Source organism: Topomyia yanbarensis, chromosome 3 (genome assembly GCF_030247195.1).
Source record: "Topomyia yanbarensis strain Yona2022 chromosome 3, ASM3024719v1, whole genome shotgun sequence".
In the NCBI taxonomy this organism is placed as follows: domain Eukaryota; kingdom Metazoa; phylum Arthropoda; class Insecta; order Diptera; family Culicidae; genus Topomyia; species Topomyia yanbarensis.
The window spans coordinates 283,530,422-283,544,868 of NC_080672.1; positions in this window are offsets into that span (position 1 = coordinate 283,530,422).

Here is a 14,447-nt window from a genome sequence, read left to right on the forward strand (position 1 = left end):
TTAGATTTAGTTGGTAAATATAATCGACTCCATTCGGCACCAAGTCCCACTGGCCAACCTGGTCTAAAACGGTAATTTTTACCAGAATCGAAAATTGAAACTCTAGCACACAATTTGGCTACATGTTCATATAGATTTGACTGCAAATGTGTCTTAAAACTGAGTTTGAAATCGGGGCCAACATAACCCGCTCACACTTTATTCGTTGCAAAAAGTTAACTTTTTCAAAGCCCAATATTTTAATATTAGACCTATCATGCTTGTTTATTAATTTTAATAATAAACAAATATCATCAATCGTGAAAATAGACGAATTCCGCGCAAAATCGTATTCAGAGTTGGCAGCACCCTCTTAGATTTTAATGAAACTTTCTGTATATGAAGACTTTGTCACAAAAAGCCACTGTGCACACTTTGTTTTTCCAAAAATGATCTAGACTGTCTTTTGGAAAGGGTTTTTTACCATTTTTGCCTTTCTCAATAGAAAGGTATTGCAATTGCTCTGAAAACCGACTTTTTAACGGAGGCCCGGAGGGCCGAGTGACATATACCATTCGATTCAGTTCGTCGAGTTCGGCAAATGTCTGTGTGTGTGTATGTATGTGTGTATGTATGTATGTGTGTGTGTATGTGTGTGTGTATGTGACCAAAAATGTCACTCATTTTTCTCAGAGATGGCTGAACCGATTTTGACAAACTTAGTCTCAAATGAAAGGTGCAACGTTCCCATAGGCTGCTATTGAATTTCTAATGGATCCGACTTCCGGTTCCGGAATTACAGGGTGATAAGTACGAACACGCAGAAAATGTCAATTTTAATAAATTCTGCAATGAATGTATAAAGGTGAAAAATTTTCCAAAATATGACCACAACTGCTTCGATTTGTAGTATTAGGTCAAAAAAACATCCATTCAAAGTCTATTTGGCCACATTGGCCACCATCCTCGGTTCCGGAAGCCCCGGCGGAAGTATCTAAATTCAGAATAACAGTCACATCGGTTTCTCGGAGATGGCTAGACCGATTCGACTAAACTTGGCCTCAAATGAAAGGTATTGCGTCCCCGTAAAAGGCTGTTTAATTTCATCCCGATCCGACTTCCGGTTCCGGAGTTACAGGTTGTGGCGTGCGATCACATAGCAAATTGTGATTCAAACCGATACTCCGATGAAAGCAAAAAAGGTAAAAATTTCGCTAAAATGTCTCTCAAACAACTTAAATTTGCTGTTCTAGGTCACCGACGGCCAACCAAACTTTCGTTGACTACATTGACCACCATAGACGGTTCCGGAAGTGCCCGGGAAAAGCGGCCATCTTTCAAAATTTACGAACTCACATCAGTTTCCCTGAAATGGTTGGGCCGATTTTCACAAACTTAGTTCCAAATGATAGCTATAATATCCCCACAGATGTCTATAAAATTTCGTACGGATCGCTTATATGGGTCCGGAAATATAGACTAAATCGTCCGGTCACATATGAAATTCCCATATAAGCCAGAACTCAAATTTTTTTTTCAAAGGGGGGACCCCATGAAATTTCAGAAATCGAATTCGTATTTTTGATGCCAAACATCTTTAAAATGCATGAAACGTCGAGATTTTGTGTTATCTCGAAAAAAAATTTTTTTTGTTAAAATCGACTTTTTGGGACTTTGCCGATTTCGCACCTTTTTTCAGTTCAATATTACCGTGGCTGTTTTTTTTTTCAAAATTTTAGAACTCGAACTCTTTTAATGAATATAAACAACGCACACATTCTCGTGATTCATGATTGAGAAAGGCACAATTGCACCGCTAGGTGGATTAAAATAGGTTTTTTTTTTTCAAATGCCTATAGTGTAAGAATTACAAATCCCAAAAAATGACTGGGTAATGTCAGAGACATAACCGGAGTGAAGTAGAATTCACTTAGGATTATTTATATGGACATGTAGGTTATCAACGGGATTTTGCGGAAAAGGGAAAGCCTCCTAATTAATTCTTCATTAAAATAATGGGGGTGCTGAAAAGGACCGTTTATGTTCGCTTTGGCGAATGATGCGCTGGATTCGATTCTCGTTGGATGCTGCTGACTTCTGCACTCTATTTCCGGATTGAACTATTGTCCATGGGTGCGATACTGACATGATTGGTGTAGCTGTAGCGTTATAAACCGTTTATGATTTCTTTATGCATCGTATGGTGAAAATATTAAATTGCTGGATCAATTAAAGAAAGATGGCGTTTGGAAATTTTCAAATTTTTCGTTATGATAATTATGGTTAAGAAATTAAAATTAAAAAATTCAAATTGGGAATTGTTTTCATCGTCAACTAGTTTTCTTCTTTTCAAATCTGCAACATTCTTTGAAAATATTGTTGAAATTTTATTGATGAAACGCTGAAAATGCGTTTGGCAACACTGCCTACTAAATGGATGGTGGGGGAAAGACGCGTATTCGTTTAGGTTATGCTAGTATTAGTAGCAGAAAGGAATGAAAAAGTGCAAGAGAGTGATAGTAGTGCGTATTCGCGCGTAAATATTGGTCGGTCGGTTTTCTCATCATTCGTGGTACACCAGAATAGCAGTAATTTCCGTGCCATAGCCCGTACCAAACTGACCGTCCGCAAGCAGACAGCAACGAAAACCACCCGCGAAAGTACCTCAACCGCTGGCGACGTTGAGGAGCCAAATGCTACGGAACAGGAACTGTCACCCTGTGAGAAATTCGCCGCTATCGGAAGCGAACGGTATTTTCCTCCCACGATAAAACAAACCAATGGTCCTTTTCAGGACCAATAAATTATATTGCAAGAATTTTTAATTGAAACTCCATATCACTTCGGTTGTCAGACTTTACATGCTCGTCTTTTTTATTGGAACTGAAAAGTGCATAATCTGTTTGCCGATGAGAAAAATCCGCTAAATATTATCACAACTTGAATTATTGATCATCGTTGAAATCAGTTCATTTGTCGCCGGCGACCCGCTTCGTTAGTTCCTGGAAGGAATACTCCCCGTTAGCAGCAGCAAACAAAGGGGCTCTCAAAATTGCCTCCATCACTAGACGTGTACAGAAGTCGCATTGTTTTTGCAAGGCGATATAATCACAACAAATGGTCCTTATTAGGACAAAATCGTTCTCAGAAGAATTACAAATGAAATTTCCATTTCGTGCTTTGGAAAATAACTTCCCTCTTATCGGGTTAGTTATTTTCTATAATAATATCCGAAAAATGTGTGATAAAACAAATGAACTGAGCAATTTGACGGAAGCAATAAAATACCTACAAAAATTTGAATCAGAAAAGTGACATTGACGGGAAAATGATTCGATCGTTTCTAAGTGTTTGGCAATTGAAGTTGCCGATTTGTTTTCCAACGTCAATTATTTGCGCGGTTGGCGAAAGAAAAGATTTTCAAATTTAAGGTGCAACTGAGAACGCCTCAAAAAGCGGCCATCTTGCAAAACGAAAAAAAAACAGTTTTTTCGCAAACCGTTGCAAATTTTTTCATGAAAATGAATCTTTGTATTCGGGGCATTAGTAGAGCACTATTGATTGATTTTCGTAAAGATTTTTGTAACGGTGTGAGAAAAAACTGCTTTTTTCGTTTTCCAAGCTGGCCGCTTTTTCAAGCTTTCTCAGTTGAACCTTAATTCTTTCTAATGGAATGATAGCGTTGATAAGGGCTAATTTGTTTACCGAAGAAAATATTCTCCGGGTGGGAGATTTTTGTTCCAATTGTTCCTGCTTTCTAATACGGAGCTGCACAAATTAATCCACGGAGATGAATCCTAATAATCACCTCTCCCGGTGTTCACATCTGACAAGTGGACTTGCTGAAACCGACTGAAATGACAATTCTTTCTGACCAGATTTGCGGCTTGATTCATAAAATTAGCGGGAACCAATCAGGAACGAGCTTCAGTCAGATGATTTGAAAACGGTTTTTTTTCGTGTGTGTATGCTATCTTACATCCATCGGAAATGAAAATGATGGCTTCTGCCAGTAGCACGTTTCAACACAAACTGATTCATCCACCAGTCGTGTACAGCTCACAAATATTTCTCGGTATTGTATTGAATGTTGATAAAAACAAATCTGTAGCGGACCTATATTTAAAACTTTTCATCATTTAAGTGGTCGGTTGGTGCACCATATAGACGGCTCTGGCCGAGAGGTGCTGAAAATTTTCACCATTTTCGGTAGTTTTTGAAAGATTTTTTAAAACGCAGTATTTTCGGTATTAATGTATGTTATACATACTCCAAATTTAAATACTGCATTGCGGAACATATTTTCGATAAAATTGCCTTAAAACTCAAATAATTCTATTAAGCATGATGGAAGTTATTAACGTTCAAAATCTGACGCGACTGCCACAGCCGATATTTTGAAACGGGCCCCCATATTGAAACGTTAGAAGTATTCTACTTCAAAAAAAGTTTTAGGAGTGATTTTCACAAAATTAGTCCAGTTTTTGAATAAAAATATTTAAAAAAATCTTCATCGACTCCTACACTGAAAAAATCGATTTTAAAAACTTAATGTCGATTTACAAAAAAAACCCTAATTGATTTGGGTGAAATTTTGTTCCAAGATAGGTAATTATGTTCCCTGCCTACCACCAAAAATTCAAGTTAGTTTCAAGGAAAAAAATTTATTTGAAAAAACTTTATCATGTCCAAACTGATTTTTTTCAGCGTATTTTTATCGAAAACTAAACCGATTTCATCGATTGCTCATCTGATGCGACATCTTAAACCCGCTTGTGATTGAAAACTGCGAGAGGCTCGTCGAGCTTAATTCTCAAACCCGTTTGATGTCCTTGTACTTCAACTACATGGCACAGAGCATCAATCCTTCTTCATACAATCCCGACCGTGTCCCTTTCTTTGATACTTCTGATTCAACTTTATTGTTCGACACATCCATGAAAGAAGAGACCCGTGGAATCCCGGATCATTTGCGCACACAAGTGATCCCTAATATATTTAATAATAAATTCCGAGAAGTCGAATGCGACAAAATGCTCTACACCGACGGATAAAACCTCGATGGGTCCACTGGCTTCGGTATCTTCAATGATAATGTCACCGCTTCATTCAAGCTCAATCAACCTGCTTCAGTTTACGTCGCCGAATTCAGTGGCGTAATAAGAAAATTTTTCGGGGGGAGATATGAATATTTTTTGTATATATATAAATGAAATTTTTTTCAAAAGCAGGAAAAAATGTACAAAAACCAGCAACCCGACCCGCTAATACAACTAATCTTGCACGGAGCCTGATTCCTCCCCGGCATTACCTTACGGCATTACTTCGTGAAGAGTTTTTTTTGTGCACAGCACACACTCCTATCCAACTAGTTCTTTCAGTAGAGTTACAGCACCCATCCTTGACATACTACTAGTTTTCGACCATCCACACAACGAGGCAATTTCGGTATAATAGTAGGAAAGCTAGCTGTGTGTCTAGAATTAGTGCTCTTCCCCTACGAGGACAATCTGGGCGGCAAACCTCAGACTGTCTAATTTACTGAGCCCTTCAGTTCCCTTGTGCCATTTAGTACCACTTCCTCGTTGAGCTTCCAACTGGTTCGCGAACTACTCGGTTTAGTCCCCGACGATGGATCTAGTCTACTCCGACGAAGAATTCCCTGGCGAGAGAAGTTCGAAAGCAAGCCAACCAGCCAGGTGCCGAGGTCAGTTCGGCAATTCCAGTAGAGTAGGGCATCCGGTATGCTGGAGCGACTGGTGGTGTCTCGTCGCGGTCTACGCAGTCTAGTTCCTGGCGGTGAATCTGAGTGTACGCGGACGAAGAGTTCCCCGGCGAAAGAAGTTCTCCCGATACCGATTTTTATTTGGTTTCAGTACCAGAACTTGCTGAGCCCTTTGGCTCCGTGACCGGTGCCATTTAGCACCACAACTCATTTAAGCCTTTTAGTTCTCTTCTTGGGCCATTTAGCACTACTTCCTTGATGAGCCATTCAGCTCGTCGACTTGTTCGCGAACTATTCGGTCTAGTCCCCGACGATGGACCTGACCTACTCCAGCAGAAAGTTCCTCGGCGAGAGAAGTTCTCCCGAAACCGAGCCAATCAGCTAGATGCCGAGGTCAGTTCGGCGATTGTGGTGTAGTAAAGTAGAGTGGGGTCAAGTAGGTCAGTTTTCAAGCACTCGTTGGAAAGGTTATCTGGCAATGTTTTGGCAATACTGGTTTTATGCATGGCTAAATTTTTTTCAAGCTAAATCCGATAAGGCGAAAGTACTTTTATTCGATATTTTTAAAATCAGGAGGTACGATAGGTCAGTATATTCGCGGTTAAATTATACAATGTACACGCCTAGAAAATCACCGGTTCAACTTTTATTTGAAGAGTATTAATACTGTAGATTATTTAAAAATTAAATTGACGTCATTCATGTAGGAAAACGAGAAGTCGCAAATGATGTGAATAATTATGAAACCAAGAAAGGAAAAGTAAAAAAACCTATTTTTTCGGTAACTGCGTCTGACTTTGTATTGGCGAATGGCTTCTTCGGTGTCCTCGTCGTCGCCAGAGCGTGGAATTGAAGTTGTGCATTCCGGCTCACGTGGTGGCTTGGCTGTGAAACGACCAGTAGTGACCTTTAGTGCCCCCTAACGACTGACCTACCGAATGTTTCGTGTTGATGTCCGTATTTTTTTCAAATACAAATACCTCTATCGCAAAAAAAACAACACAAAACTTTTACGTAAGAAAAAACCCACTTGATAATTTCTTACATTGATTAATTGTACTGTACTCAGGACGAAAAAATGCGTTTTCGCGGAACAACACGAAAAAAATAAAAAAAATAAATAAACGACTCCTTAACTAATGTAGCTGATCCACGCTAACAGCCGAAATGACAGTCGTCAACGATGTTCTCTACCGCGTATCTAATTCACACAAGATGAGCGACCTCTGCAATAACAGCAAAGATAATGCCCTATACCTATTATACCCCCATATCTATTTGACCTCATTCTTCTCTAATTAGCATTATAAACACGCGTCTGTGCCATCAGCTGTATGTTTGGCATACAATGTCAGTCATTTCAAGTACTTGTACGCTGTTTATTTTGTTTCGTTTGAAATGCACGGTAGCTAGCATTACAACGCATACAAATAATGATAACATAAGATCCGGCCCCTTAATTAATCGAATCAAATACATAACTTTCATTTCAATGCCTTATAATAAAACCAATGTTTACACACATAAACAATACTTGTATTTCGAAATGTCTTGTCTCGTGACAGTAACAATCTTCATAACGATGTTTGCTACACTAACATACCTTTCCTTCCCCAATAACTGCGAGGACGTGGCCGGCATAGAAGTATAGAAGTATAGAACTTTCAAAACGTGCACATTAAGGAAGAATAGCTACTCTCAGACCTCATTCGTTGATCCTCTGTGCCTATCGCGGAGTAGTAACATAATGATCATGCTCAATCTGAAAATTCACTTTTAAACTCTTTTAGAGGCAAGCTGAAATCCATGCAAGCCGGGTCGAATTTTTATTTATAATTAAATGCCTTTTAGGTGCAAGAATTAGTAGTCTGTGTGGGTTTATTGAAATAAAAGAATTATTAAGGGTAGAATAAAGCACAAGCGGATTTTTTCAGCAGAATGTTTTAAGAGATTCAAAAGGTAAGCTTTTGTTTGTAGTCAATTACGGACAAATAGCGCGTTGGTCATTTTGGAAATAAAACCAAATAAAGACTAGCTTTGCCATTTTTATGCAGTACTTTACCTTCATAATTTATTTGAGTATTATTTCAGGACCGATTTAAAAAGCGAACACGAAATTATTGCGACACATTCAACAGGGCATAACTTTTTTACCATTGGGTAAAAATCAACCAAATTGTGAACACTTTCTCATTGTGTATTGTTTACATGCGAAGTCGTGTTTTTCGATTCAATGAAGATGGTGGTGAACCAACGCGAGTCGAGAGAACAAATTCTTTCCAAACACCTGGAATTTCCTGACCTGTCGCACCGGCAGTTGGGAAAAATTTTGAACATTCACCATTTAACCGTCTCCAGAGTGTTGAAGCGGTTCCAGGAGCGGTTGACGTTGGACCACGGCAAAGGAGCTGGAAGAAAACCGGGACCGGAGAACAAAAAGACGGAGGGAAAGGTAAAGCGGATGATTAAAGCAAATCCCAACGTCTCAAGCCGTGATTTGGCTAAAAAGATCGGCATGTCGCAGAGCTACGTCCAGAATGCAAAGAAGAGAGCTGGACTACATACATACAAGGTACAGAACTTCTCAAACCGCGATGAGCGGCAACAATCGACGGCTAAAACTCGGGTACGGAAGCTCTACGAGAAGATGCTGACAAAATATGGCTGCTGTGTGATGGACGACGAAACGTATATAAAAGCCGATTTTAAGCGAATTCCGGGGTTGGAGTTTTTCACCGGCAAGAGCAAGTTCTATGTGGACGACAAATTTAAGAAGAAGAAAATGTCGAAGTTCGCCCCCAAATATCTCATTTGGCAGGCCATCTGCTCTTGCGGACTGAGGAGTGAGCCTTTCGTGACAAAGGGCACAGTAAATGGCGAGATCTACAAATCTGAGTGCCTTGAGAAGCGCCTTTTGCCGTTCTTGCAGCAGCACGACGAAGCTCCGCTATTTTGGCCTGATTTGGCATCATGCCACTATTCTAAAAGTGTCCTGTAGTGGTAAGAACTTCGGAAGAGAAAGAAGACAATCAAAGACGAGAAGGACATGTTAAGAAAATGGAAAAAAAACTGAGAAACTGGTACCGGATGACACTGTAAAGATTTTGATGGAGGGCATCAAGCGAAAATGCGTTCAATTTTACACTCAAGGCTCCATCGATTAACTTTTCTTTTGATTTTTGAAGTAAATATATGTATAAAACTACCCTAAAATTTTGGTTTGATTTAAACATTATAAGAAAATTGGCATGACATTTTCGGTGTCGCAATAATTTCGTGTTCGCCCTTTAGAAGTAAATTCACCGATTACAAAATATTTCAAGCGATTTCTTTGAAGTTTATTTAAATCTTTTCCAAAGAATTTTTTTTGGACTCGCCAAACGAGCGAAAAAATATTATCAGTTTCAGCTTAAAATACCAAACACTCGAGCATCTTAGTGTTAAAAGAAGGTAAGTTGCGATATTTTAAGCGGCAATGTACAGCAATTGCAACACCGCTTCCCAAATGTCGTTTCAAACGGATCCACCCTAAATTAAAATTACTTTTCAAGGTAGCACATTTTTAAAATGATTTGTCTACAACAACAATATGCTTATTTCATATCCTCAAAATGATTTTTAGCGAACGGCATTCCAATTTAATAAATTTATTATCGAACTTTAAACTCTTTAAAGTTTTGTTTCCAGTTTGAAAGAGTTTCGTTATGGGATTTTTTTTCAAATATCAATTATTTAAGCTATCTATGAAATACGAATACAAAGTAATGCATAAACCAACCGAAAATAATTTTGCCCAGCTCTTTAACATAGAGTCGCTACCCTTAAGAAATAGATGTTTTAAAATCGATCAATGCAGATCCTTCGTTGAAACAACGTCGTGCGACGTCGTTCAACTAGCATCCACTATTGGTCCTGTTTTGGACGATTTTAAAACAAGCTGATGAACTGAGAACAGTGGAGAGCAGTTAGTCTCAATTAACTGTGCTCAACATTATTCATCTTTTATAATATACGTAAACATCATTCTGTCATCAAATAGGTTGATATTAAGATATGAGATATGAAGATATGAAAATTCTTCAATTAAACATAAAAAGTTTAAAACAATATTACTGTGAAATGTGGTTGAAGTTTTATCGATTTTGTGCTAGATTAAATACGATAGTACGCACCATTTGCTACGAGATTGTTAATTCTAATAAATAAACCCGTCGCTCGCTCTATTACAGGTAATTAGTCGGAACTTTTCGTTGGAATTATCGCTTGATACCACTTTACGGTGATAAAGGTGAATACGGTAATCACTTCGAGTGTTTTCCGAGCCCGCAGTAGTACAGCCATCGAGGTTTAATTTGTGTCGGTACTTTCCCCGCCTGGTTAGACAACTGTAGGTTGGATGGAAAACAAACTTGCTTGTAGTATGTTCTGTGTACGTCCCTAGCTATGTTTGCATCTGATACAATGTTCCCACATGATTTCAGACTTCTGTTTCTACACCGATAACTATCGGTACAAATGTATTAAATTTCACTACACTGTTGCAGTAGTCGTGAAAATAATAATCTGGATTTACATAACGTTCTGACCGCACGTCACGTCACTCAAGGATCCACATAGAACCGATGTTCTATAACAGAGCAAACAAAATATTACTGGGTGACCATATCTGGTAAGTATGAATGTATATAACCATAAAACCACAATTGCTACTAGGGATTGTGCTTCTGACGAGGAATGATGTTAAAAGTGCTGTCGATAGTTGTTGAAATAAATAAATTTCATTTTCTCTTTGATTGTTGGTGATTTTCATTTATATTCTGATATTATTACTAAATTTTCTTAGGGTGCCGAGAACCGACCAAATTTTTCTAAATGGCAAAAAAATGATTATTTCACTAAATTGTCAGTAGCATTTTTCATATTGACGGAATAAATTAAATTCCCTCGCCACATATTAGCTAAGGCCTCTAGCTATCCATTGGTATGCTTATTTCACTATATTAGGCAATTTGGGAAATGACAACCAACCGACTACATTCCTCTTTAAATACTTATTCCAAATTTGAATGAAAAAAAGTTACATCAAACCGCGAGATCCGGCAAAGTTGCTGAAGCAGTGTTACGAAACAAGATTCCAGTTGTTCGAGAAACACTCAAACTCTTCCGATCTTGTCCGATTCACAAATTCCAAGCTATTTGAAAATAGGGAAATGTTTACTAATTTGAAGTACACCGAAATGCTGTAGGCTGCCCTTTTATGCAATTCTGACGTTAGCGCCAATAGGAATATTTTTCAGGAAACCAATTTTTGTGTTTCGTGATGTTTTCAAAAGCACGAATAATGTTTCAACTATCTGTTCTGTACAAAATGTGTAGAATCAATCGTAGATAATAGCCAATTGCTTAAATTTTCAATTTTTGGCAAAAACCTTGTAAATTTTAGCTAACGTCACTTTTGCAAAAAAATAGCGATTTCATTTCACTGTTTTTATGCAATTCTGACGTACGTATACAAACTAAAAGTACCGGGTAAAACGTGTCGTATATTATAAACCGTTTCAACTGAATTATCTGCAAATGATTATTACTTCCTTCAAGTTTCCGAGGCTATATGTGGTGGTCTAGTCAGATGGTCGGTTTTAGATCTGTACAGATGTTCCGTGAGTTATGTCCGAGGGCCATTCAGCTCATTTTCATTAATTTTCCAAAGTTTAGTTGCAAGTCAGGCATTATTGTAAAATGTATTGTATATTTTATCCTACATTTGAACACTATAACTTCATTTTGGTATCTTGTGGGCCTCTTGGAAGCAGTTCTGGGCTGGAAGTCCTAGTGAATATGGAATGCGCTACCCATGTTTGTGAAATATTTATACTTGAAGATACCTGCCATGCGGCACATTAACGATGATCTACAGACATGTAAAGTCATCCGGAAACACGGAGAAACTTTACAACACATTCGGTGATTCCGGATTTCTTTTCAACGGACACATTTTTAAGTGAATATTCCTGTCACGCGGCACATCAAGGTGCACCAGCTCGGTTTTCTACGAACAATGCTATCACATGTAAAGTCATCCGGGATGAAACGTTTTTGTTAAACATTTCTGTCTGTAATATCAACTCTATAATTTATGGGCAATGCAAATTCAATGCGGGAGTGGGCGTAGCGTATTGGTAAATCGATTGCCTTGTACGCAGCGCACCTGGGTTCGAGTCCCGACCCCGCACATAGGGTTAGAAATTTTTCCTAAGAGATTTTCTAACCCGAAGAAGCGAATGACCTTAAGGTTAAAACCTCTATAATTGAAATAAAAAAAAATTCAATGCCAAATAGGGACACTTTATTAACAATTCTGGAATATGGAAGTTCGGACCAAACAATTCTAGTAATTATTTCAGTCATGCGGCACATCAAATTATGTGATCTGTGAAAAATACAATCATATTTGAAGACATTTGGATACAGTGTTCCATTTAACGACTGATCCCGGTAATTCCGGTTTCCCGCTTCTTTGGTAATTTTTAGTGAATATTCCTGTTACTGTTACGGCACATCAAAATACATCATATAGGTTGTCTATAAACTATTCAAGCACATTTGAAGTCTTCCTAGTACACGGTTATTCTGGAGTTGATTGCATTTTAGTGGATCAAGCGTGTCGAATAACAGGTGTATTCAGGTACAAACGTTTCACAGGTATGGGTTACTCATTTTGAATCCACAAAGTCTCTCAGATGGTTTCAAAATTAGTTTAGCCTTTAAATATACAATTTATTAATGTTCATGTTATATTAATACCAGTTTTCATGCTATACTTTGAAAAATTAATGAACCTGGTTTAACATTGCCTCGGACTGACCCTATGAAATTTTCGTATAAATTTGGAGCCGGAAAACAGTTCAACTCACGGTTTATGAGACTTGAATAAATTCCATTTCATTCGCAGGTGTTTTGGTTGGAATTGGTTTTGAAATTAGTTGGTTGGGTACCAATTGCGCACTACAATGATGGAATAATGAACAACAGCGGTCAAAGTTTTAAACAAAAGTTTTCACCGATACATACGTACATTATTGTGGTATGAAAAATACATGTTGAAAAAGACTAAGCTTGCTGCTTTAAAGAAGCATTCGAACTTGCAGGATACTTATTTATAAAATATAAATAGTTAAAAAAAATTTATCGTGCTAAAAGAACTAATTTGAATACCACCCTAGCATAAATATAACACCATACCTAGCCATTTACATCACAAAATGGTGCTTATCTAGCTCCCAACTTTACTTATGATTCAACAGCTTAAGATTAAATTGTTTTGCCTTGTTAAATATACCTTCAATACTATATTGCACCTGTACGTCACTTTGGTAAAAAAATGGCGCCTACGTCACTTTGTTTTTCTCGTTTTAAAAGGCCATTTTGCATAATTTTTAAAAGACAATTACACTGAAAGACGTGGATTTTTGTGGAGAATTCAGAAATATGAAAAAATGAAATTTGACCAAAGTGGCGCTTACGTCACTTTTGCATACAAGGGCAGTAGGGCTAAATACTATGTTTGGCAAAATGCATCTGTATAAATATGTACACAGGCGTCCTTTTTCTTCTCCATTTTCCACTGAACTGTTTATGCAACTGGAAGAACAAAGGTATTCGCAAAGATTACCTCAAAATTACTAACATTCGAAAGGATACAGAAAATTTCACTGCTAGGGATGCCAAAAACTAGTTATTGTTTATTTTCAGTTTATATTATCCCTCTAGTGCTCAAATTTTTATTTGGCTTGAAAAAACTTTTGTAGGTGGGTTTCGTGATGAGAAAAACGAAAATAATGTTGATATTTCATGTAAGCAATGAATTTTTCATTAAAGCCTCAAAATTAGTAGACGGTCTAGAAGCGGTTTTGGGCACCTGGGCGAATAAAATCAAAAACTTTTTTTCTTCTAGTTACTTCAACATAAGCGAATTCAGATGGTTTATATTTTGGACTCCATCAGAACGCAAATTACCAGATTTAAGGAGTATTTCTCTAGTGTTTTGGTTGTTTAATCATTGACTTCTAATTTATAGTAGGGGAGACCAGTGCCTGCTGGTTTCACTTATCATGTTATATTTTTACATTTAAGAAGATCGTGTAAAAGAGAATTGCGTTGCGTTGTGACGATGATTTTGTCGGATTGCACACTGACTTCATCATGTTTGACTGCTGATTATCTAATAAGAGTTGCTTAGGAAGTGGTACGTAGGAATTCCAAATCGGATTGTTTGTGAAATACACGTATACGAACGATAATATTGAACATTGACGGGAAATATAAAGGATCTTTAACCTGATGCACGAGCTTGTTAGCAATAACAGAACTCGAAATTAGATTCATAAAAACAGACGAATTTGCGTACTCTTGATCATCATACCAGTCAGATTTAGAAAAAATATCCAGTCAGATTTAGAAAAAATATTACTCATAGGTTGTATACAAACCAAACTTACAAAAGAAAACCAAGAAATAATCGTTTGTCCCCCTTCCTTGTCAGCATACGACCACAGATCTTAGACGATCTTCACTAATGCCCACACTCCCGCTCGAAACGAAACTAAGACAGGCTCCAATCCGAGGTGAACGAATTGACAGCGGTTGGGAATAGAACCCGACCCAGTCCCGAGTTTAAGCAAAAACGGCAAAAGAAGGCCTGTACCCCGGTTGGCATCGCGGGGAGGTAAGAGATAGGAGTTCT